The following is a 340-nucleotide window of genomic DNA, read 5'->3' on the forward strand; positions in this document are numbered from 1 at the left end:
ACCAGGGGGAGAAATCGTGCATTTGCTACATGTAGGTATTGTAATGATGTTTGTGAAACAATTTCTCATAATTCAGGTGCATGTCCTAAAACTAAGGACATTAGAATAAAAAGACATAACAAAATTTTGGAATTGCTCATTGATAGAGCAAAAAGGTGTGGTTGGTTGGCATATAGGGAACCTCATGTTAAGAATAATCAAGGAGAACTACGAAAACCTGATGTAGTGTTTACAAAAAATGATACAGCTGTAGTGATTGATGTATCAATTCGTTATGAAAACTCTCAGAATTCCCTTGAATTAGCGTTTGAGAGTAAGGTGAAATACTATCAGGATCTGT

This window comes from Lissotriton helveticus, chromosome 9 (assembly GCF_964261635.1).
Source record: "Lissotriton helveticus chromosome 9, aLisHel1.1, whole genome shotgun sequence".
NCBI classification, from domain to species: Eukaryota; Metazoa; Chordata; class Amphibia; order Caudata; family Salamandridae; genus Lissotriton; species Lissotriton helveticus.